Raw genomic sequence first — 26,671 nt, forward strand, 5'->3', positions numbered from 1 at the left:
TGATGTTGAAAACGGAATTGTGGATGTTGATGAGTAAAGGTGTGTATTTTTTAATTTAAAGTTATTTTTTTTGTTCATCAGATTTTAGGGCAACAATATGTTTGGGTCGATATATTTGCATTTTTAGATCAAAATTTATGGTTGAAATTGTTGTGTTGTTGTTTAATTACTTTTAGTTGAATGTTTTACTTCATAGGCAACCATTTAGGACGATAATAATGGACATATTCATCAATATAATGCATGATGTAATGTTTTATTTTAGATGAAGGAAATCTTTGTTGTTGTTATTTTAGATGAAGGAAATCTTTGTTGTTGTTGTTGTTGTTGTTGTTGTTGTTGTTGTTGTTGTTGTTGTTGTTGTTGTTGTTGTTGTTGTTGTTGTTGTTGTTGTTGTTGTTGTTGTTGTTGTTGTTGTTGTTGTTGTTGTTGTTATTGTTGTTAAATTAGATGAAGAAAAATATCAAATTTTGATGAAGATTCTAATAATGTTGGAAACTTGAATTTAAAACTAATGTTATCAAAATATTGCTTGCATATATTTAGGGTTTTTACACATTAACTTAAACTTCAAACAACTTCAAAGAAATCTTATCACAAATGAGCAATTATCAACTATGTACAAGATTTGATTATTCAATGAAAAAGAATGGTTTATTGATAATTGTACAATATGTTCAATGGAAAGGAAAACTGGCGTGCACTAACCATATGTTCAATGTGTAATGTCAATTTAAATGCCAGCTGAAAAGCAGTTATTCAGTAATATATGTGACCATTTTAGCTTAAAGTGTGACCAGTTTAGAGTTCAGTGTTACCATTTTAACCAAGGCTATAAATTTATTGATTGTCAGGTACTAATCTTTTAGGCAGTTTACTTGGAATAAAAGCTTCAAAATGGGAACTTATTTACAACTTGTATGTGGAGCATTTGTGGGTATAAATAATCATTGGTCCAACATTATGTTTGATTGTGCTTTCCTGTCGAACGAGAGGGAAGAATCATTTGAGTGGTTGTTCAACGTTTCCAATGAATCCAGGGGTGAGTATGTCCACCCTGTCTCAATTTTCACGGACCATGACCAAGCAATAGCAAATGCCATAAAAAATGTTTGACATTTGTGACTAATTATTAAACAATTTGCAGGAATCACTATGTGACAATATTTGAGCTTATATGTTATCACTTTAAGCTAAGGTGATATCCTTTCTTAACATACAAGTGATTTTTTCCTACTGTGGCCACCTCAGCTGACAAGTGTTATGTTTTCAATTTTTCTTAACATCTAAACATATTAAACAAATATGGTGATATGAAATCAAATTTTGATAATGTCACCACCTTAACAAGGATATGTGACTGCTGAAAATGTGACTTTTGAAAATGTGATCACCTTAACAAAGATATGTAGCTATGTTTGAGGAATGTACCAATATTATTAACTTGTTAACATAATTGGTGAATGTGACCACCTTATCATACATATGTACCTATCTTGGTGTGATTATACAATTGTTTCTACTGTGACCACCTTAGCTGACAATTGTTATGTTTTGAATTTTCCTTAACATCTAAACATAATAAACAAAATATGGTGACATGTAATTGCATTTTGATAATGTCACCACCTTAACAAGGATATTTGGATAATTGGTGAATGTCACCACCTTATCATACATATACCTATCTTAGTGTGATTGTACAATTGTCACCCTAACAACATATTTGCATCAACTAACATACAAACATGGTTACTTACTTGTTTAAACATGGTCACATATTTGTTTTTAGTAGAACGTGTCACAATGTAACCATTTTAGCGTGTAGCAACATAGGCTAACATCGTTGCATTTCTGTCATATTGTCTTATGTCACCAGGTTCCTATATCAATGTTGCCTTCTTAGGTTGTAGCAACATAAGCTAACATGGTTACATTTGTGTCATAATATATTATGTCACCACGTCCCTACATCAATGTGGCCTTCTTAGTTTGTAGCAACATAAGCTAACATGGTTACATTTGTGTCATAATATATTATGTCACCACGTCCCTACATCAATGTGGCCTTCTTAGTTTGTAGCAACATAAGCTAACATGGTTACAATTGTGTCATAATGTCTTATGTCACCACGTCCCTTCATCAATATCGCCTTCTTAATTTGTGGCAACATAAGCTAACATGGTTACATTGTGTCATATTCTCTCAAGTCACCACATTCTTACATAAAAGTTTCCATCTTACAGTGTATTAACATAAGCTAAAATGGTCACAATGTGCTTTATTGTCTTAAGACATATTATACATTGTTATTATGGATACATTTTCTGCCTCAGGGTGGTAACATTTAGGACATTGCTGCTTTCTAACATAAGCCAGGATGTTGCTGATGCAAGAGTTGTTGTGGATAAGCTGTTTGTTAAGGCTAATGAGGAGGTAACATTGATGCTTTCTAACCTTGATATGGAGGAAGAGGAAACAACAATAGATGCCACCGTGCCTCCTATTCTTAACCCGTTACGTTGTACGACAAAGGGCCGCAGTCAACGAAAAAAAAAGGAACATGGGGCCAAATTAAAGAAGAAGGCTAAGAAAGGGACTGAAGTAGAGAGTACTATGTACGTCGCTGTCGCTCGTCTTATATGACCATTGTAGGATAGGCAAAGGCTGTTAATGTCACCATTGTATGGGAGATATGTTACCATTTTGAACTAAGATAATGTGTTATTTTTTGGAAGGTGATAAAAATGTGTAAGATTTGCAAGCATGATCACCCATATGTGAGGGTGGATTTCTATTTACATGTAAACGTAATACTCTAAAGATGGTGACATATCAGTGGTTGTTGAATATGTTATCACCTTAAGCTGAAATGTATCTATGTTTGCTGAATGTTATAAAGACAAGTTTCTGCAAAATGTGATCATACTCTAAAAATGGTGACATATAAGTGATTGTTGAATATGTTACCACCTTTAGCAAAAAATGTACTTGTGTTTGCTGAATGTTATAAAGACAAGTTTTGGCAAAATGTGATTAATGTATGGGAATATGTTACCATTTTAACTCGATAATGTAAGGTGATAAAAATTGAAGTTTTGAAAGCATGATCACCCATATATCAGGGTGGATTTCTGTTTACATGTAAACTTAATACTCTAAAGATGGTGACATATAAGTGATTCTTGAATATGTTACCACCTTAAGCGAGAAATGTACCTATGTTTTGCTGAACGTTATAAAAAGACAAGTTTTGCCAACATAGGGATGATAAGTGATGCGTGTGTTTTATATAAGGTTTTTACCTCATTTTTACACACATTTCTGTACTATTTTACGTGGCATTTAGCTACAAATACCCCCGAATAGTCTTCTTTGGTTTGTTTTGTGTAAATTGCAGGTTCAAACAGAAAAGGTATAAATCAAGCCCAAACCCGTCCCATTTGCATACATTTATGGAGAACAAGGAATCGGAGCTTGGAATCTATCACTTTGAAGACGCGGGAGCTGATTTCGGAATTTGTCATAGTGCCTAACGTGCCAAAATAGCTCGATCGACCACTTTTCTACTCGATCGAATGCTTTATATCATGAATATCACACGATCGAGCATAAATATTACTCGATCGAGAAGGCATTATAAGGAGTTACTCGATCGAGTGGTTTATTTCCACTCGATCGAAGGGTTTGTTGCTTAGTTACTCGATCGAGCGGTTTTATTCCACTCGATCGAGTGGTTTTACCCTGTAATTGTGTTTTTCCGCCTATTTTCGTATGGGCTTTTGTAATTAGGCTTTTGGATTAGGTTTAGGGGGAGATTTCGTGTGCTACTTTAAAGAGTAGACTGCGTAACTCTTCCTCACTTCATCTTTACTCACTGCTTCTTTTTCCATTACTCTTTTCCATTTCTATTGCTCGAATTCGGAACTTGTAATCGGTACTATTTTTCCCTTTTGATTCTTAATTCTTATTCTTAATTGATTTTATTGGTAATACTTCTTTCTCTTCTTTTATTTCTGCGATTGCTTATTTGAATTCTTCTTGTTTATTATTATCATGTTCAATTCCTATTATCTATATATTATTATTGTTGTTGATTCGATAATGATGTGTAGCTAATTCCCTCTTACTAAGACTAGGGAATCCTATGAAGGAATAGTAATCGCCGTATTAGGTTTTATGCTTGTGTAGTCATTGCTGTTAATCGCTACAATTAATTATATCTATCTAATTGAGTCGACGCAATTAGGCATTTAATCGTAGTAAACCTTGACCTGGACCGGAAGGTTGGAAAGGGTGAGACTCGTAGCGAACATTAGGGCACTGTAGTGAGGGCGGAAGCTAAGCTATTTGTGCTTTAGGGCGAATTGAGACCGGAAGGAGATATTCATTGCCCCATAGACTATATTTGCATTGACCTGAGGCCTAGATTGCTAGACTGAATAATCATGGTGAACCGACTGTCTTAGCTGTTTTGTTCCTTATTTGCTTAATCTTTGTTCTCTTGCCTTTTTCTCTTTCTCAACCTCTTTAGTTTAGAACAACCAAATTAAAACCCCCAAATTGGTTACCGTGACGAACTTAGTTAAAGCTGACATTTTCCCATCTCCCTGTGGAGATCGACCCGACTTCCCTAGCTATATTAGTTAGAGCCAGTTAGTTATTTTTTATAGGTGGCGCCGTTGCCAGGGAGGTGGCGTGATTTTGTTGCTTTATTTAAGTTTGTCTTTCGTCTCAAGGAACTTATTCCTTGAGACTGATCTCATTTTTGAAAAGTTTTTGATTAGTTTGCAGGATATCTGTTCTAGAAAGAGAACATTGTCATACCTGCTCTAGTCAATAAATTCTATCTGCAAGGATGCCGAATATAGCCAGCCATTCAGAGCCTAACGTGGATTCCCTTCTAAAAGGTTTCTTACTACCCACTACTGAATCTGGAACTTTCGGAATCCACCCATCCTACATACAGCTGGTCTAGAGAAATCTCTTTAGGGGGGTACCTGAAGAAGATCCGTGCAGGAACATAGAGTTATTTACAGAGTCTTGCTCTACCATTCCTCTTGCTGCTAGGGTGACACAAGATAGAGTGAAGGGAGTTCTATTTCCCTTCTCTTTAGCTGATGATGCCCGAGAATGGTTGAGGGATTTAAACAGGGAAGCAGCCGGTGTAACTGACTGGAATTCTCTTGCCTTGGCCTTTTACAGGCGATATTTTCCGCCATAGCGCACTAATGCGTTGAGAGCTCAGATTACTTCATTTGAGCAATTGCCCATCGAAGACTTGAATGGGGCTTGGACTAGGTTCAAGAAGCTCGTCCGTTCTGTGCCTCATCACGGTTTCAAGCGCTGGTTCTTATGTACCCAATTCCACAACGGGTTATATCGAAACCAGAGAGTTATCCTTGATAGTGTAGCTAAGGGGAGATTCACGAAAAACGTGGAGGATGATCAAGGGTGACGTCTTATTGAGGAGATGGCCATCCATGTTGCCGAATATGGAAATCCCCGAGGAAGTGGGCACGCTAACGAGTTGGTAGCAGCTGAGGTGGAGAATCCTAGCAAAAGTCTAGGTAATGTGGATATTACGGAGGCTATGGGTGAGCATGCACAAGTTTGTGCGATTACTGAGCATGTGGAGATATGCGGTAGATGCGGCATGGAGGGGCATGACCCCATTGGTTGTATGGCGAGAATAGAGCGCGTCATTGCTTATCAGAAATACAAGCAAGGAGTTCCTTTTTCTCAATTATATGAAAAAAAGACAAATGTTTCTACTCCTTCTACGCCAATGCCGCAGCCAGACACCCCTTCTACAAATGGGGAGATTGCCGAACTGAAATCCTTGGTTTTGAACTTAACACAATAGTTTGGGGAGAAATACAACAAGGATGATACCGTTATTGTGGAGTTAATAGAACAAGTCGTGCAGTTAACACTCGCGAAAGACTAAGATAACCATCTACCGATGTGCGACCCAGTCAACGCCATCAATCTCCGAAGTGGTCGTGCTTATGAGGGGCCAAAAATGGCAAAAGACTGGGTTGTGAAAGTTGATAATGCCCCGGAAGAAGAGTTGGACGAGTTTACGGATGATATCCCTGCTGTATATTGTCCAGGCACTCGATCGAGTGAAAATACTACTCGATCGAGTGAAATATCCAATCCAGATGATCGATCGAGTAAAAATATTACTCGATCGAGAGATGCCCAAATGAAAGATGGTCGATCGAATATATATTCCTCTCGATCGAGTGATCTGGCAGAAGAAGTCACTCGATCGAGTGAAAATTATTGTCGATCCAGTGAGCCTGAAATACAAGAGCTCGCTCGATCGAGTGGTTCAAACAACTCGATCGAGTAGTTCTCAAGATAAATTCACTCGATCGAGTGAGGAAAGTGCTCGATCGAGTGCCAGAACCAGCGGAGATCCTATTTTGACATCCAATTCCGCTACCATGTCATCTTCCTCTGCTGTGAAGACGTCACGTGCTGATAAAGGTAAAGAGAAAGTCGCGGGTCCACTCATTGCTACCAGAGTACCCTTTCCAGGTCGTCTGAAGGACGCAAAAGTTGAGCGACAGTACGGTAAGTTTGTGGACGTTGTCAAGAACCTCCAGGTAACTGTCCCTTTCACCGAACTTATTACCCAGGTACCTACTTACGCTAAATTCATGAAAGATATTGTGATGCGTAAGAGAGAGCTAAGTGAATTTGAGACCGTTTCATTTTTGGAAGAGTCTAGTAATTTACTTTTAAATAAGGCTCCACCTAAAATGAAGGACCCGGGTAGCTTCTCTATTACCTGTATTATAGGCAATGAGGTAATTAATAAGGCTCTTTGTGATTTAGGAGCCAGTGTCAGTGTCATGCCCCTATCTATCTGCAAGAAATTGAATATGGGTCACCTTAAATTGACTAACATTACCCTACAGATGGCTGATAGATCTGTTAGGCGACCCTTGGGTGTCTTAGAGGACGTGCTTGTGAAAATAGGCAAGCTCTTTATACCAGTAGATTTTATTGTTCTAGACATAGCTGAGGACACCCGGACCCCAATTATATTAGGAAGACCGTTCCTTTGTACAACTGGGGCCATTATTGATGTTAAACAAGGGCGTTTGACTCTTGCAGTAAGGGATGACGCGATCACTTTCAGTCTGCCTAGTACTTTGGCTCGGCCAATGATAGAGGACACATGTTATTCCGTTGATATTATTGACGAGTCTATTTATGACTTCTGGTCGGGTTCTTTTATAAAGGACCCACTAGAGGCTCTTATGCTTTTGGATGAGTGTGCAGATAGCCCAGATGACGATGACGCTGTGTTGGATTTGCTTAAAGATGATTTAGATGAGCGTGAACTCACCGACGCTGAGGGACAGCAAGTGGAACATATGATCAGTATCCCTTGCTCTATTGAGGTAAAGGTACCTGAGCGTAAGCCTCTTCCCTCTCATCTAAAATATGTTTTCTTAGATGATACTGAGCAATATCCAGTTATTGTTAGTGTTAAGCTTGATAATGATCAGCCGACTTCCTTGTTAGCTGTGCTTAAGAAAAACAGGAAAGCTTTGGGTTATTCCTTGGACGATATCAAGGGGATTAGTCCCGATATTTGTATGCACAGGATAGAGCTGGAGGAAGATCACAAACCTTGCAGACAGGGTCAGCGCCGGCTGAATCAGAAGATGCAAGATGTTGTGATGGCTGAGGTAATGAAGCTGCTCGACGCAGGTATTATCTATTTTGTTGGGCATTCTAAGTGGGTGAGTCCAGTACAGGTGGTCCATAAGAAAGGAGGGACTACCGTGGTTAGGAATGACAAAAATGAGTTAATACCCACTTGAGTAGTGACTGGTTGACGGATGTGTATAGATTACAGACAGCTGAATGCCGCCACCAAGAAAGATCACTTTCCCCTTCCCTTTATTGATCAGATGGTAGAAAGGTTAGCTTCTCATAAGTTTTTCTGCTATTTAGACGGGTATTCATGGTTCTTTCAGATCCCTATTCACCCAGATGATCAAATTAAGACTACTTTTACTTGTCCTCAGGGCGTGTTTGCTTATCGCAGGATGCCTTTTGGTTTATGTAATGCCCCTGCCACCTTCCAAAGGTGCATGATGGGGATATTTTCAGAGTATATTGAGTCTATTATGGAAGTTTTCATGGACGATTTTAGTATTTATGGAAGTGATTTTTCTAACTGTCTGTCTAACCTTGATAAAGTGTTGCAGCGCTGCATTGAGGTTAATCTCGTGCTTAACTGGGAGAAGTGCCATTTCATGGTCAACGAGGGAGTTGTCTTGGGGCACTTAGTTTCTGATAGGGGAATAGAAGTTGATAAAGCAAAAGTGGAAGTGATTCAGCAATTACCTCCTCCTGTTAATGTTAAAGGAGTGAGAAGTTTCCTTGGTCACGCCGGCTTTTATCGCCGGTTTATCAAGGATTTTTCAAAAATTGCTAAGCCACTTACACAGTTGCTACTTAAGGATGCCCCTTTTGTATTCTTGTGAATGTATTTCGCTTTTAACAGGTTAAAGCAGGCTTTGGTATCTGCGCCGATCATACAGCCTCCCGACTGGGATTTGCCGTTCGAGATAATGTGTGATGCCAGTGACCATGCATTAAGAGCGGTGCTAGGCCAAAGGAAAGACAAAGCTTTAAATGCAATCTACTATGCGAGCCGAACTCTGGATGAGGCTCAAGTGAAGTACACCACCACTGAAAAGGAGCTCCTGGCTGTAGTTTATGACTTAGAGAAATTTCGTTCTTATTTGATTGGGTCAGAAGTTACTGTTTTTACTGACCATGCAGCTCCGAGGCACCTCCTTGCTAAGAAGGAGGCTAAACCACAGCTATTGAAATGGATACTCCTTCTTTAGGAGTTTGATTTGCAGATAAAATATAAGAAAGGAGCTGAGAACGTTGTAGCTGATCATCTGTCGCGACAAGAGGGGAAGATTCTTTACCTATTGATGAGTTTTTTCCTGATGATTCTTTATTTGCCGTATTGTCTTCTATTGTTAACCAAGAACCTTGGTATGCAGATATAGCTAACTATGTTGTCAGTGGCAAGCTGCCGCCTGACCTTTCTCATCAGCAGAGGAAGCGTTTTCTGTATAACGCTAAGCAGTATTTCTGGGATGATCCTTATTTGTTTAAGGAATGTGCAGATGGTCTCTACAGACGGTGTATTCCGCAGTGGGAGACCAAAGTAGTCCTGGAAGGCTGTTATTCCTCTCCCTATGGTGGTCACCACGGTCCATCGCGCACCGTGGCTAAGGTACTTCAGTCTGGTTTTACTGGCCTTCTTTGTTTGCTGATGCTAAGGCTTTTGTTTCAGCTTGTGATGCCTGCCAACGATCAAGGAACATTTCAAAGAGACATGAGATGCCACAAAATGGTATCTTAGAGGTTGAGGTTTTCGATGTCTGGGGCATTTATTTCCAAGGACTGTTCCCATCTAGTAAAGGTAACAGGTATATTTTAGTAGCTGTCGATTATGTGTCGAAGTGGGTTGAGGCAATTGCCTCACCCCATTGTGATGCCAAGACCGTGATTAAGATGTTCAAAAAGGTCATATTTCCCCGATTTGGTGTCCCTAGGGTCGTCATTAGCGATGGGGGAATGCACTTTAAAGAAAAGAAACTAACTTCCATTCTGTCTAAGGTTGGTGTTCAACACGGGCGTGGTATGGGGTATCATCCCCAAACTAGTGGTCAGGTTGAGGTCTCTAATCGCGAGATTAAAGTGATCTTGTCTAAGGTAGTTTCTAAATCACGGAAAGACTGGAGTCTTAAATTGGAAGACACATTATGGGCTTACAGAACTGCCTTTAAGACACCGATCGGTGCATCACCTTATCGGTTAGTTTATGGGAAATCATGTCATTTACCTGTTGAATTGGAATGTAAGACTTGGTGGGTAATTCGTGAGCTTAACTTTGATCCTAAGTTGTGTGGTCAGAATCGTCTTTTGCAGCTAGATGAATTGGAAGAGTTTAGGCTTAATGCCTATGATAGCTCGCGCATTTACAAGGAAAAGACGAAGAGATGGCATGACAAAAGAATTATACCTCGGGAATTTCATGTCGGGCAGAAGGTGTTGCTGTTTAATGCCCGACTGCGATTATTTCCTGGGAAGCTGAAGTCCAGGTGGAGTGGTCCTTATACGGTGACAGCTGTTACTAAATTTGGATCCGTTGAGCTAGAAGGTCCCGAAGGAAACCGGTTCAAGGTGAATGGGCAATATATGAAGCATTATCACGAAGCAAATGAAGCAGACAATCATGTTGAAGTCTTGTAATTCGATGAGCTTGACGCGCCATTTAATTGATGTCAGAAAGGTCGTGCGGGACCTCATAAACCTGCGCTTTCCGGGAGGCAACCCGGACTGTTTTATTGTATTTTTTTTGAACTATTTCTTTGCCTTTAGCTTTTTGTTGAACTTTAAATGCTGAACTATGCTTTCTCTACATTTCCTATGCTTCTTATACGTGTTTTGTAGGTGCAGTTACTCGATCGAGAAGTTTTTCAACTCGATCGAGCACTTTTGCCAAGAGTTTCTCTCGATCGAGTAACATTTCTACTCGATCGACAAGCTGCAATATCACGTTCATTCGATCGAGTAATTTATTCACTCGATCGAGTATTATTGACACCAAAACACTCGATCGATCCATTCTAAGTTACTCGATCGAGCTGTTTCGTCCTCTAGCTGCTAGTTTTCGTCTGTTGAGCTGCTGTGTGACTACCTATGACCTCCCATGTTTATGGTCGGTTTGGGGAGGTCCCTCTTCATGACGTCTTGTAAGTACTCCGACTCCAGTTATCCCTTTCTCCTTAGTTTGCATTCCTTTACCTATTTTTGGTACAATGAGGGCATTGTACGGTTTGGTTTGGGGAGGTATGCATCCATATCTGTGTCTGCATGTTTTCTTGCATTTCCGCTTGCACGTTTATTTATTTCTGCATGCATTGTCGTTTTTAAATTCAAAAATCACATAACACATAAAATTAAAATTTTCAAAAATTTTCACGTTTAATTTGAGTCGGAACGTTTGAACTTTGACGCTACATTGAATCCTTACCTCTGCCTTGCATATTCTTGACATTTAGTCGGCATGATAATGTGCATAATATACGAGTTTTTGTTTCTCTCCTATTTGAACGAATAGACTTGACTCATATATTGGCGAGCTACATTACATTCTGAGGTTAGAGCTTTATAAACTGGTGACATTCATGACCGGTTTCATTTAGGATGTGAGTAGTACTCTCTGTAAGGCATGTAACATCAATTTGCATAAGCATGAGTCTAGTCTTCTTAATACCTGTATGCATTCGATCTGTGGATGGTGACACATGTTAGGAGAGGCAGTTCCTTTTATTTCATTCTACCCATGAGCTTCACATAGCCAAATTGCCTTTTTGTCCTATTAGCTACATCCTATAATCTTGCCTACCCTAGCCGAGCTAGTGATGAGTAGCTGCTTGGAATGCTTTATTGCAGTTTGGTTATATATATCTGATTTCAGAAGTCGGTGGAAGAATCGAAGGGAATGAAAAGAAAGAAAATGTTGTGAAAAAGAAAAAATGAATGAAAATGAAAAAAAAGAATTGAAAAAGAAAAATGAAAAGTAAGAAAGAAAAATCATATGCGAAAGATGAAAAATTGTATAGATGATTTTCACTCCCATGTCTTATTTATATTTTATGGGGAGTTGACAAGTTTATGGTGTTTTGTGAGTTGAGTGCATCGAATTTGCATCGTTCTGTATTGTTGTATTAAGTACGAAGTTGGGATGCAATTTCATAATTTGGATCCGTGTTGCTAGTTTGGCTATTAACTCCACATTTCCAAATTCATCTTAACCCCTTCTTACCCATTACCTCACTTACCCAAATGTAAGTCCTAGGCATGTGTCTTGCTCATTAGTTTGGTTGGAATGCATATGTACGGTTGTAGAGACTTTATTCATGTTAACTGCATGCATGTTCTTATAGGTCGAGTTAAGTGAGTGTCTTTACTTCTTTCTATCTTTCACATATATACTCACCCTGTGCCTAAATTTGAGTGATGAGCGACCCGTGAGAGTCCGATATCTTTGAGTCTTGCAAGGTCAATGGTTCAGTAAAGTTTGAGACATTGATTTAATTCGTTTTTACTTATCATTTGCCACTTTGTTAGTTGTTGCATTAAACTGGTTTTGGCGGATGATTTTTAGCTAATGCGTTGGTCCCGTTCCACTGTTTATTCTTAGTTGCATTCATAGTTGCTTGGGGACAAGCAAAGGTTTGGTTTGGGGAGATTTGATGCGTGTGTTTTATATAAGGTTTTTACCTCATTTTTACACGCATTTCTGTACGATGTTACGTGGCATTTAGCTACAAATACCCCCGAATAGTCTACTTTGGTTTGTTTTGTGTAAATTGAAGGTTCAAACTGAAAAGGTATAAATCGAGCCCAAACTCGTCCCATTTGCATACATTTATGGAGAACAAGGAATCGGAGCTTGGAATCTATCACTTTGAAGACGCGGGAGCTGATTTCGGAAGATGTCACAGTGCCTAACGTGCCAAAATAGCTCGATCGACCACTTTTCTAGTCGATCGAATGCTTTATATCATGAATATCACACGATCGAGCATAAATATTACTCGATCGAGAAGGCATTATAAGGAGTTACTCGATCGAGTGGTTTATTTCCACTCGATCGAAGGGTTTGTTGCTTAGTTACTTGATCGAGCGGTTTTATTCCACTCGATCGAGTGGTTTTACCCTGTAATTGTGTTTTTCCGCCTATTTTCGTATGGGCTTTTGTAATTAGGCTTTTGGATTAGGTTTAGGGGGAGATTTCGTGTGCTACTTTAAAGAGTAGACTGCGTAACTCTTCCTCACTTCATCTTTACTCACTGCTTCTTTTTCCATTACTCTTTTCCATTTCTATTGCTCGAATTCGGAACTTGTAATCGGTACTATTTTTCCCTTTTGATTCTTAATTCTTATTCTTAATTGATTTTATTGGTAATACTTCTTTCTCTTCTTTTATTTCTGCGATTGCTTATTTGAATTCTTCTTGTTTATTATTATCATGTTCAATTCCTATTATCTATATATTATTATTGTTGTTGATTCGATAATGATGTGTAGCTAATTCCCTCTTGCTAAGACTAGGGAATCCTATGAAGGAATAGTAATCGCCGTATTAGGTTTTATGCTTGTATAGTCATTGCTGTTAATCGCTACAATTAATTATATCTATCTAATTGAGTCGACACAATTAGGCATTTAATCGTAGTAAACCTTGACCTGGACCGGAAGGTTGGAAAGGGTGAGACTCGTAACGAACATTAGGGCACTGTAGTGAGGGCGGAAGCTAAGCTATTTGTGCTTTAGGGCGAATTGAGACCGGAAGGAGATATTCACTGCCCCATAGACTATATTTGCATTGACCTAAGGCCTAGATTGCTTGACTGAATAATCATGGTGAACCGACTGTCTTAGCTGTTTTCTTCCTTATTTGCTTAATCTTTGTTCTCTTGCCTTTTTCTCTTTCTCAACCTCTTTAGTTTAGAACAACCAAATTAAAACCCCCAAATTGGTTACCGTGACGAACTTAGTTAAAGCTGACATTTTTCCATCTCCTTGTGGAGATCGACCCGACTTCCCTAGCTATATTAGGTAGAGCCAGTTAGTTATTTTTGATAGGTATACGACTGCCCTGTCAATAAGTTCTACGTCATAACATGGTCACACTGCTGTACAACATGAAAATGTCACCACATTAATGCTAAACTGTCACCACATTGGTCTACATATATGACAACTTTGTTATGTTATAAGGTTGTTACAAAACAAGGATTGTCGCACAATCCCCACCATCATGAAGGTCTTAAAAGTGTGAGCCAAAATATTACATTGTTAAGCCAACCACCAACTACTAATCCAAAATATTACATCATTAATCAACACCGATGGTTACATTAACGGTCTCCAAAGCATTGTCCACCTGATTAAGACGGGGTCGTTTTCCAATTGTTGCGTGAATGTCTCTTCTGATGCTTCCGCTTCTCCGGCATCTGCCTTCTGCTTTTGCTCCACCGCTTCAGACACGCTAGGATCCGCCATGCTCCAACTCCTTCGAGCATTCTCCAGCAGTAGCCTTTTTCCTGTCCGCTTTCAAAGGCTCTGGTTGCACATGAATATCTGCGGAATCAAAAATGGCTTATAAATTTGCTAAAGAAAACATTCATGTCACCATTAACTCCAATAATGGTGCCAATTTAGATGCTTTCACAACAATCACGCACCTAAAAAAATAGGTATCTCGGCTTACAAACATGATGACATTTCTTACTATTAACAAACATGTCACCATTTAAGAAGAATAGATATCACCATATTAACCTAAGCTTATTACATTACTCTAATCTTCAACTAAACTAAACACCTGTACATATTACAACTAAGGTGATTACATTTTGATACTAAAAACTATGACATCATTATTCCTACTCAATGTTGCCATTTTAAATGCTTTCACATAAATTCACCCACATCAACAATGTTGTACATCAGCTACCAAAGATGGCCACATTTTTAGACTAACAAACATGTCACCATATTAAACTAAACATATGACAATACTATAATGTTCATCTTCATTATACATACACGTACATATTACAACTTAGATGGTCACATTTTTTAACTATAAAATTTGTCATCATTCTTCCTACATATTGTTACATTTTTTAATGCTTCCATATTCAATCAACCACATCCTAAAATAGGTGTCTCAACTAACAAAGATGGTCACATTTTTTACTATTAACAGACATGTCACCATTTTAGATGCATAGATGTCACCAGATTAAACTAATCTGATAACACTACTTTAATGTTCATCTCACATAAACATACCTACATAGAGCAACTAAGATGGTCACATATTAACACTCAAACAAATGTCACCACACTTCCTAATTATGGTTGTCATTTTCACATGTTGTGACCTATAATCAACCACATCCAAAAATGGGTACATCAACGATTAACATGATCACATATTCACCACTAATATACATGTCACCATTTTAGAAGCATAGATGTCACTTAAACATACCTACATATAACAACTAAGATGGTCACAACTTCATACTCAAACATATGCCATCATACTTCCTAATTATGGTTGCCATTTTCAGATGATGTTACCTATAAACAACCACAACCTAAAATGGGTACATCAACTGAATAAGATTATGACATATTCACCCCTAATATATATGACACCATATTAAGTTTATTTTTAAGCACATAAGCAATATTTAATTGTCAAAGTGGTGACATTTTAAACTTGACAACATATGTGACCATGTTAAGCTTAGATGTTACCCTGTTCAGTTCACGTTAAACCACACAAACATAGGTAAAAAAAACGCTGATAAGAAGGTTACATTTTTAACTTAACCTATGAACATTTCTCAGATTACATGGTCACATTTCTGCTTACCATCTACTGTGCTTGTCTGTTCCTTGCTCTTCTTTTTTCCACCCATTGCAACTGCCATTTTCACAACTTTTTCAAACGCACTTACATGTCAGCATAAACCATTACTAGTACACAAAAAACATAACAAATCTAATATCAATCAAACAACAAATTTCTTAAGCCCGCACCTTGCAAATCAGCATCTATTTATGCATGAATAGTGTAAATAATCAATTTTATGAACAAAAAAACAGCATAAATTCAACACAATACATCAATTAAACAACACCATTGAAGCATGCAACGTAACCATTGTCACCACCGTCACCATCACATTTAAATACGACAAAAATCAATTATACAAATATCATCATTTTCTAGTATTAATTACTAAACAAAAATTACCACTATCAAATCAACAACTACAACAATATCACAATACCTTCCATTTTTTTATTTGGGGTGTCCTTTTAGCTATTTGTTTTCTTCCCATCCTCTTCACGAAGCTTTCAATTGGTCACAGTAATTTTTCTAGGCAGTTTTGAGAATGAAAATGATGATCGGCGGCAGATGAAGAACAGGCGGCTATTTTTTTGGTAAAGAACGGCGACGTTAAGAGAGAAGAGGGAGGTAAGGTTATGAGAGAGGTTAGGTTAATTGTTTAATGAATGAGTGAAGAGAGAGGTTAGCTTGAGTGAAAAGTAAAAAAAAAATCTAAAAAGTTTTCGCCTAACATTGGGAGTTCCCCTTTTTTTATTTTTTATTTTCTATTTTTGCAATTGTCAAATCATAAATATCATATAATATTATCTATCACCTACCCCACTAGTATCCATATTAGACTAAATGATACCGATTCGCCCCGTCTTCACCTTGTGACGGATAGCGTCCGTCACAAGAGAGACTAATTGTATTTTTATAGTTCAGACTTCAAAATAATCTTTCCCTTTTTAAATAATAAAATTCGACTTTTTTTAGCCATACTTAGCTTAAGATTTTCAACTTGAAATTCGAAACAAATGAAATTGAGAAAGTACACCGCTATTATAACTTGAAAATAGGTGGGGTGTTACAGTTACTGAGTTGTTATTTGAGCTGGCACCTTCTTACTAATAGTACAATATTAGCTGTAACACCCCCTACCAAGGAGCCTTTAGCAAGACATTACTAAGCAAGTGAGAGTGCTACCATCTCATTTTCCCGAGGTAGTACATATCATTAGACAATAAAAGAACGAGTTAATAACTTTATTAAAGAACAATCGTAGAATACCGATTACAAAAATCCAAACTCCAAAATGTCTAACTGCAAAAGTGAAAAATAATCCATCTAAATGTCATAAATTTGACTGCCCTAGATTCACAAGAGAAGTTGGAGGCTCTGTTGGTATTACTAGCGTTTTTGGAAAATCAAATAGTCCTGGAGTTAATAAGAAGGTGTATACGAAGGATGATTTTACGTTATTTAAGTAAGAGGTGACAAAACATGCAATGGTTCAAGTAAAAAGTTTGGTAAAACAACATGTGTCACAAATCTTAAAGGATCAATTCCAATCAAAATCGCCAAATGACATCGAAATTACAAAGAATACAGATGTCTCCTCCTCTCACCCTCTCGAAAGTAATTCTCATTCTACCAAGCTTAATGATCACTTCCTTGAGTTAGAGGTATATATAATATCTATGACCATACATCACACACACACACACACACACACACACACACACACACACACACACACACACACACACACACACACACACACACACACATATGTTTAGTTAAAATTTTACATTTCCCTTTTATTTATTATTGCACGGTCCCGTTCCATGTCGGCTGGCTGCTGCTGAGACGGAGATCGTTGTTGCCGAGGGAACAGTATGGCCATGGGTAGAAGGTAAGATGGTGCACAACTCACCATTGAGCGGTCAAAATGTTCACATATCCATTTATAATATCATAGACGGGAAGGCACTAATTCCAATTCCGTACGATGAACATGGAAGGGTTAATAAGGTTATCAGAAGCTTTGCACAGTGTCCAAAATCATTGGTCTTATTAGGAGCAACCGAGATAATAAAATGTGCAACTAATTTATCAGCTATTATTTTTGCAAGTAACAAGAAACTAATTAAGTGTTGTATTAATTCTAATTGCTAGGATGATCCTAAGGCTAAAGGTAAGGTTCGACAGGTTAAACCAAAAGACATGGTTAATTCAGCAAAGATACTGCCGTCTGGTGGTTGTGGTATTAAGGAGGTTCAATTGGACGCGGTAATAAACCACTTGCTAGTTTTACTTGTAGGTGTTTTAATATATTTTTTTTTATTTGGTTCTTAAAACTTATAATCTTTAGGCGAATTCAACAAAGAGCAAAAAGGGGCCACTAAATAAGGACGAGTTAAGTCATTTAGATGTCCACTGTCAGAGATTAGAAGACATGATCTGTTCTGCTTATTCGGGAGGATATATGTTTGTTACTATACAGATCGAGAAGGTGGTCTATTCTTACGAAAGCCCAATTAAGCTGACGATCATGCTTGATGATATTAGGAAGATGCTCAGATATGAATGGTTAAATATATCTATACTTCAACTTTGGGGAAGGTATCTTTTTTCTGATAATAATTCAATTACGGCCTCCTTTACAAATATGTGTATATATACATTTATATAGTACTTATTATAAATTTTATTCTCATAACAATGTAGCTTCTTATATGAATATGGGACTCAACGTGGAGTGAGGAAAAAACTAGTTGGATTTTTGTGTCCCAATAGACTTTGCACTTATATGCATTCTTCGGTTGAGATGGAGAGATACATAACTCAGGCTTTAAAGGATCAACAAGATAAGAGATATGTGATGGGTGATGGGTGCTTTTTTTGAGGCGTGAGTATTACAATTTTTTTCCTGCATTTCATCAGTTAGCTAGTTGACCTAATTAAAGGATTTATAAATTTTGTTATTTTATATAACTCGCATTGGATGTTAGTTGTATTTTGTCTTCGAGATAATGTTGCATATATTTTTTGACTCGGATAAAGCGATAATGAAGACATGGCAGATAAAAAAGTTGTTTATCATGGTAAGTTCAATCGACTAGCTAACAACATTAAATTATAGTTATTTATATATGAATGACTGATAATATGATTACTTTTCATGTATTCAATTTCAGGGCTTGGAAAAGGTATTCTTTTAGGACTGGAACGCGTGATATGTCAAAAAAAAAATGAACCCCAAATAAAAATGATTGAGGTATGTAGGTTTTTTCCTTAGAAATTCAATTACGTCGAGTACTACCACCCCACCTCCTGTTTTTGTTTTGCTCATGTATTTTGTCAAATAAGACCTGTCTAGTAAAATGGTTGATTTTGGTGTTTTATCTTTGTCCAATCTTCAATCATAATCAACATGGTAGTTTGGTACTATACTTGTTTTAGTGCATCAATTATTTCTTTATGGCGTGTAAAATATGTGATTCATGTAATAATATGTTGAAAGTGTGGCAATTGGTTGATCATTCACTTAGTTGAGCATCTTATATTATGTTTAGGTCCCTGGGAGAAAAATTATTTGCTGATGCATTTGTTCTTTGGTATTGTTATGTAAATATTTTTTTCGTGTGATATTTTGATTCATCAAAATTAGGCTACTTTTGACTTGACTTGATTTTATTGCTTTGTACGAAAATTTGGTAACTTGTGACTGTAGTGTACTAAGTCACTTTATTTAATTATAATTTATTACCTTGTGCCCGTAGCTTATTTGAGTTTTAGATTCTATGAGGTTAGAGGCTTTACTTAACTTTTAATTTTCCATAAAAATAGTGCCCTCAACAGTCGGAGAATTATGAGTGTCGTTATTATGTTATGAAGTGGATGTATGATATTATCGTATACTATGCATTATTAGAGGATGACATAGAAAAGGTATCTTGATCCATTGTCTCGAACTGTCTTTTTTTTTCTCTCCAAAAACTGAACCTTAAAATTTGTAGTGCGGCTGGCTCAGTATTATGTAATAAATCCCTTTGAATTTTTATGTATAGATATTTTTCGTATTTTTTAAGTGTCTACCTCTTCCTAATCCTAAACCTTCCTCTTTCATGTAGTGTGTTTCAGGTACGAAAATGATAATTGAACAAATGAACGAGGTTTGAGAGCTTTGGTCGCTTTACTGTGGAAAGAACGTCTACTGTATGTATGGTCTAGATTTCTAGAAATTGTAATTGAAAACACACATTTTGCGTCATAGAAGCATGTAGTACAGTGTCTTAGATTACTTTTACGCATGAATTCCTAGTAAAAGCTTGAGTGTTTTAAACTACTTTGAATAGACAGAATTGTAATACGCTATGATATTTTTTTGTATAATAGATAGTTGTGTTTGAATTGTTGGAAGGCATGAGTTGCAGGGTTATTATTTTTATATTGATTGATTTTGCAGGTCGCTAGTAGTGTAAGAATGTAAACTTCACAAATAGGTGCTGCTGTAATTCATGTAGCATGTAATTGCTGGTAAATTATTTAATTTGCATTGCTATAATGAATTAACGGAAGTATTAACATCAGTTTTGAAGATAAACCGATGTTATTGTCATGTACCATACATCGGTTTGAGGAATAATTGATATAAATAATGATAATGATAATATTTACATCAGTTTAAGACCAAAAAATGATGTAATTTTTGTGCTTATTTACATCAGTTTGAGAACTGATATTAAGGTTAAAAATACTATATACGTTGCCCCCAGAAACATCACCACAAAACCGATGTAAATGGGGTAAAATAACCGATGTCAATTACCTTCTACTAGTGGCTACGAATCAGAGGTAATAACCGCGAAACTCAAACCATTCATGTGCACATCCTCCCTGTGGATGGGACAACCACATAAAGCGATCCCGGGCGGGAACCAATCTCCCAATTGGTTCCTCAACACTAAAATTCATCAACAACACCAATAATAATACAAGTATATCACAACATCATGAATACAATGAAGTAGCACAACACATATTAATAACTGAGTAGGAAAACCTTACCTTTTAGCAATACTCCGATCATAAGCAATCAAATATTGATCCTTCACAAATCCATCACCTACATAACATAATTATGTATAATTTCTACATTCTCAATCAACTAACCATGCCCATAACCTAGACTCATCTTGACTTAGTAGTAATCTCAACTTAAAGACCAAACTCGACTTTTCCTGACTTCCTATAACAGGACAGACTCACTATAAAATGCATAGCTAATTCCAAAAAAAATCATGCAAAGCCAATTGGGGTGGAATCACAAGACTTTTAGCTACAATTCTTATTAGTAGAAACCTTATTCCAATTCACCAACTTATCACGACTTAACAGACAGATTTCCATCATCTGACAGAATCCGTCGCATAAAAAGTATTTGCTTATAAAACGAGTTTAACAAATTATTTTTGAGAAAAACCAAAGTCTAACATCATCTGGACTCTCTAAATTTAATGTATGAAAAAGAACCATAATATAATAGAATTATCTTCTAAGTTAGGGTTTTTAACCGTTTTCCACAACACAATAAGATTCGCGAACTTTTCGCCGACAGGTTCATAATTAAATCGCCGAGGACAAACCGTAAGGAGTTTTGATATGAAATTTACATGCATATACTAGACTTGGAATAACCCATAGTCTCTTCCCAACTTTTTCGAATATGAACACTTTAAGACCGCTAAATGTATCGAACAGTACAGCCTACAAATCTGCCGAACTGTTGTAACTTTCATCTATTTAACCTAATCGTGTTAATCTAATCAATTATAATTATGCAAGACTTTCTAACATATCTATATGATGATTTGAGACATAAAAAGATAATTAATCATAACTAGAAAGTAAGGGGGCGTTTGGTACGGGAAAGGGTAAGAGAATGAAATCAAGAAAGGGTAAGAGAGGGAAATGAATGGGATCACCCATATTATACTTGGGTGTTTGGTTGACAATTAGAGGAAAAGGGAATTAAAAGCCAACATCCACCACCTCCACCACCATTACCCACCACCTGCCACCATTATCTACACTGACACCACCACAAGTAGCGGCGCCGACGATCTTCCTCACGGTACCCCACGGCGAACCTAATCACCGCGCCTCACGCCCTCAACAAACACCACAATCCCGACCCCAAACACCTTATTCATTCTAAAAAATCCACCACAGCCCTTCGAAAACCCCTCCCCCACCCCTTAAAACATCAGATCTGGTGTGGTCGGCGTCGGGCGGTTGCAGTGGTGTGGCCGAGGAAGGTGTTGGTGGTGTTTGGTGAGGTGGGAGAGTTACTGAAGTTGTCGGTGTGGTGTTTAGTGGTTGAGGATATGGGGTAGCGTGGATAGGCGGCGTCGCTGGTGGTGGTTGTGTCGGCGTCCCTGGTGGTGGTTGTGTCGGCGTGGTGGGTGTAGGGTGTAGGTGGCAGTGGTTGACGGTGTGAGAGGGTGTGGTGGGTGTTGGTGGGAGTGGTGGAAATAGGGAGTAGGAGGAAGAAGGGATTATGGGGTTATGGGCTTACCCAAGGGGGGGAGGGGTAAGGATGAGAATGGTTTTGGGGGTAAGGGGTGTATGGGTTACCCTTTCTTTGTGTCAAACAAACAACAACAAAAGGAATCAACCATTTTTATTCTCTTTCCCTTTCCTTATTCCCCCAACCAAACGCCCCCTAAGGGTTTACTCACAATTAGAATAGGCTAGATTAAAAGTAAGAAGAATTCCCCTCAAATCGATATGATGAGGAACAAAGCCAATGTGATACTACGGTTTTCTGGTCCTTAGTTACTCGGTTGATTAGGTAGTACTCGACCAAAAAAGTCATCATGCGACTTCTGGTCAGGTTACTGTCCAGGAGCACTCGGCCGAGTAGTGAGATACTCGGCCGAGTTGGTCGTACTCGGTCGAGTACCCGGTCTGACGGGATTAATTTCGGCGGTTTTGTTTATAATAAGTGGATAAGTATATAAATTGTTTCCTCAGTCTTTTATCATTTTATATTATTTCTAAAAACACTTTTCACAAAAAGAAGAACGACGTTCTACTGCTTCTCCATTTTTATAAGCAATTCCAAGATAGGGTTCTTCATTCCTTGAGCTTTTCGCATCTAGTCTCATATCAATCGTTGGTAAGCATTATACCCTTGTTATTTTAGTATCTTGTTTAAGTTTTGGCAAACCCTAATTGGGTAATTTGGGGGTTTTGGGTAGAAATCGGTTTATGATGTGTAGTTGTTGTTTATTGCTGTAGGTGACGATGTGGTACTCTTGTACATTTGTATGATTGGCTGTAGTTATAGAGGATTGAAAAAAGGTAGGCTTTTCCCTACTCATTTGCCTGATTAGTTGGATATAAGATGATGACGGTTGATTTATTGGCATGATTACTATTATTATTGTTGTAATTGTGATATATTGGATGCTTTGGTTTAAATGCTTGGTTTGTTGTGGTTCTCGAGGTGCGTCCTCGGCTGAGTGGAGTTATCGTCGGGAATGGCTTCACGCCCTTGATTCGCCCCTTATGGTTCCCGTCACAACGAAGTGTGCACATAAATGGACTTGGGTTATTCGCTTGACACGGCTGTCGCAACCCTATCAAAAATAAACCCGAGGGATCTCTAACTAATGCAGCTAGGGAAGTCGGGGTCGAATCCACAGGGAGGCTATGTTGCTTCGACTCGCTAAACTAAGTTCGTCTAAGTCACTGTATTGGGGGTTTGATTTTGTCACTAAACTAAAACTAACTAAAGCAAGAAGAGATTTAAGAGTCTAACTATAAAGAGAAGGGAACTAGGATTTTCGGTTCATCAATGAATGTCGGATAATTGCAGCTAAGGTCACAGCTCGGTCACATGTATCGGTCTAAGGGGTAATGAAAAGGTCCTTCTGGTCCGCTATTCACCCTAAAATACTACTAACTTAGCTTCCGCCCTCATTAGAGTATCCTAAAGAATTGTAGCAGGTCTCACTCCTTCCAATCTTCCGATCTAGGTCAGAGTTTGCCAAATTAATTAAAACAGCTATGCGCATTAACTGTCTAATTACCATTAAATGATACTAAAAACAACATAAACATGGAACAAGCATCAGATCTGCAAACCTAATTAGCAACTAATATCAATTCATTGATTCCCCTAAATCCTAGCAAGGGAATTAGCTAAGCATGGTGATTATAACGAAATTAATAGCAATAAAAGTAATAACTAGATTAAACATAATTAAAAGATGATGAAAACAAATAAATATAAACTAATTGAAGGATTTAAAGGAGGGAATAAGAGAAATTAGGAGAGAATCATAAACTAAGAGATGCAAAGGAAAGGGATTAATACTAGAATTCAAAGAGAAGAGAGAAATTACATAGGTTTTAAGATCCGGAAAATAAAGAGAAGAACACCATACTACTCTACTGCTAAACTAACGTGATGTTGTGTGAAAGAGAAGTCCCCCTCTCCTAACCTAATAAGTCTCTTTATATAAGAGATATTTTATTTAGTAAGATATTAACTAAGATAAGATAAGTCTCGACAAATATGACGCGCGCCAGATTGGTTTTTACTCGATCGACCAACTATAAGTTAGTCGATCGAGAGGTATCTTCATCAAAAGTCTTCGATCGAGTGGTCCTTTGCATAAGTTGGCGATCGAGCAAATAGCTTGGTCGATCGAATGGTTTCTCAATCAAAAGTAGTCAATCGAGAGGCCAAAGGGGTCGATCGAAGAGAATAGAGCTCGATCGAGTGCTTCTCAGCGCGTAATTCCTGCTTCACGCACTGAACTTCAAATGGCCGTAATTTCTTCGTTACTTGGGCAAATCAGGCGTTTTTGGTGGCGTTGGAAAGCTAAGAGGATAAGATTTCATATCCAATTGGAATCACCTGAAAATTAGTTGTAAAACTCGAGATATGGCTCTTCAAAATAGGCACTAGTAATTTGAAGTTCTTATTTTGTCCTCTATGCTTTCTTACTTCCATGCACATCTCAAAATAGTAGTTTCCAAGCTCCAAATCAACTCATATCCTAAACGAAATCTAGTAGGACAGGTTCAAGCTTGATTTTGCTCCTTTCGGGTTCATTCCTGCAATTAAGACAAGAGAAACCAAAGTAGACAATTCGGGGGACATTTGTAGCTAAATACTACTAAATATGCATAGAAATGCGTGCAAATAAGGCCTAAAAAGACTATATAAAGTGCACGCATCATCTCTCTTGGAGTTGAGCGGGGCTTAGGTGGTAAGACTGCGGTCCCACTGGCGGTGTGGATTACTTGTTACGATGGGTAATCTGGCAGGACTACACACTTTAGTGTGTAGTCAATGATTGGTGATTATTGGGGTAGGAGGAATATGTGATAAATTGCTTGGATGTTTGCTTTATGGCATTCCTTATTTTGGTTAATCAGTTGACTAGCCCCGTTGTTGTTTTACAAAACTGTGGTGATCCTTTTGGGGATGGTGAGCAGTTGATTAGCAGGTATGCAGTAGATAGCTCATGGGTCACGGCTGGGATGGAGTCATCACTTAGCTTTAGCATGTCTAGTTTCCGCTGACTTTTGATACAATTGTTGATCACATTCTTTTGATAGTTTTGTGAACTTTTTGGATCTTGTTTTCAATTGTACGCACTTTAAATTTATAAATCTTAATTATGTTTCTTTATGGTCAGTTTTGATATACTGTACCTCGGGCAATCGAGATAGTAGCACTCATATATGTTAGGGTGGCCCTTGGTAAGGTACCTTGGTGTATGGGGGTATTATAAAGTGGTATCAGAGCGACGATTTTATAACCTGAACCAGTGAAAAAAATGAACATAGGATGTCTAACTAAAATGAATCCGGGTAGGAGTTATTACGAGCTACTGCAAAGGCTTGGGAGATGTCATAAGGCCGCAATTTGGCCCATACAACTTTGAGCCGGTCACTACGGGTTGTGTCAATGGGATCGTTATGTGTATATGTGTTCTATGTGTGTGTGTGTAGAGTGAATGTATATATGCTTATAAAGGGTGAAGTATCATGATGTGGAGTATATGGAAATGCAGTGAACATATAAAGTGGATATAGTGTGGCATGTTACGTTTAATTTATATGTTTGTATGATAAAGGTTCGCCTTGGGTACTGGTTTTAAGACTGTTGAGTTGCTATTGTTTGCATTGTTAAAGTTTAAGTTGTTTTGTTAAGGAAATTTGATTTCAATGAAGTTCGATTATGCGAGGGCTGTCTTTAAATGGTCATAGGTAGAGTTCTAGGGTTTATATTGATGTGATTCCAATTGGAAGTGATAGCTTGTTCTCTTACGATTCTAACGATAGGTCACACGCCCAAAATGACCAAGAAATCAGGGAGATATGACTGTTTTACGAAAAATAGACGTTGCTGAGAATTGCGCAGGGTACTCGACCGAGTACCGTGTACTCGGCCGAGTATCACTGGTACTAGACCGAGTTCGGTGTTTTTGATTTTACAGTAGCTACTTGAATATGACCACTCAGCCGAGTAGAGGCAGCAGTCGGCCGAGTAGGGCGTACTTGAAAGATCATAGATCCTAATTAGACTCTCTAATTAAAACAAATTATCTCATAATATGTCATTTTAGTGATCTATGTAACATGCATGAAAATATAAAAGCATAATAATAAAGATTAAGGAAAAACAATTTTCTTACATTGATTTTGATGGTAAAAATGGGCACAAACTAGATCACCTATCTAGTTTGTTCTTATGCTAATGAAATATGGAAGATCCTTCTTTACCAAATCTTCAAAGAGAAGACCTCCTTCTAATAGCACCCAAGAACAACACCCAAATTCCTAAAAAATATTAACTAGATATTTGATAAGATATACCCTTGATAATATGTGTAATATTACTAACAATCTTAGTAATTATTTTATTTACTAACAACTTAGTAAATTATGGTTTTTATTATTTTAGAGAGAGGAATGATATACACATGCAAATGTTCAAAGTGTAGTGTATAAAAATGAACAAATGATGGAGTGTATATGGGGGGAAGTGGCCGGGTAGGTAGAGGTGGAGTGAGGGAGAGATTTTTCTTATTTTTGTCCAATTCTTTATCACATGCAAAAAGGAACAAAAGATAACTTATGGAAGAATATAAAGCAAAGTG

Source organism: Silene latifolia, chromosome 3 (assembly GCF_048544455.1).
Source record: "Silene latifolia isolate original U9 population chromosome 3, ASM4854445v1, whole genome shotgun sequence".
NCBI classification, from domain to species: domain Eukaryota; kingdom Viridiplantae; phylum Streptophyta; class Magnoliopsida; order Caryophyllales; family Caryophyllaceae; genus Silene; species Silene latifolia.